The following is a 380-nucleotide window of genomic DNA, read 5'->3' as shown; positions in this document are numbered from 1 at the left end:
CTCTATATTTACTATATAGAATATCTGTTCGGGGACCTGCAAGATCATTTTCCTCTAGTCTGCTACGCCTCCTGTTAAATCATATTGTGCACTAAATTCAGTGTATAATAACCGATTTGGGGTTAAATGATTAAAAACCAGGTGTGATGCTGGCGGGAAGGCTTTGCTGCGGAAACTCTGCGGGTTTCCAATAAAATCTCGAGCTCCTGTGTAAGGTAGGAGGTGAAGCGTGTCGGCTTTGCCTCAGCGATGCAGTGCTTCTTCACGGTCCCAGCAGGACCGATGGGATCCCAGCAGGACCGATGGGATCCCAGCAGGACCCACAGGATCCCAGCAGGACCACAGGATCCCCGCCGGACCCCACGATCCCAGCAAGCCCC

The sequence above is a fragment of the Fulmarus glacialis genome, unplaced genomic scaffold (genome assembly GCF_000690835.1).
Source record: "Fulmarus glacialis isolate BGI_N327 unplaced genomic scaffold, ASM69083v1 scaffold17750, whole genome shotgun sequence".
Taxonomy (NCBI): domain Eukaryota; kingdom Metazoa; phylum Chordata; class Aves; order Procellariiformes; family Procellariidae; genus Fulmarus; species Fulmarus glacialis.
This window is presented reverse-complemented; position numbering follows the sequence as displayed.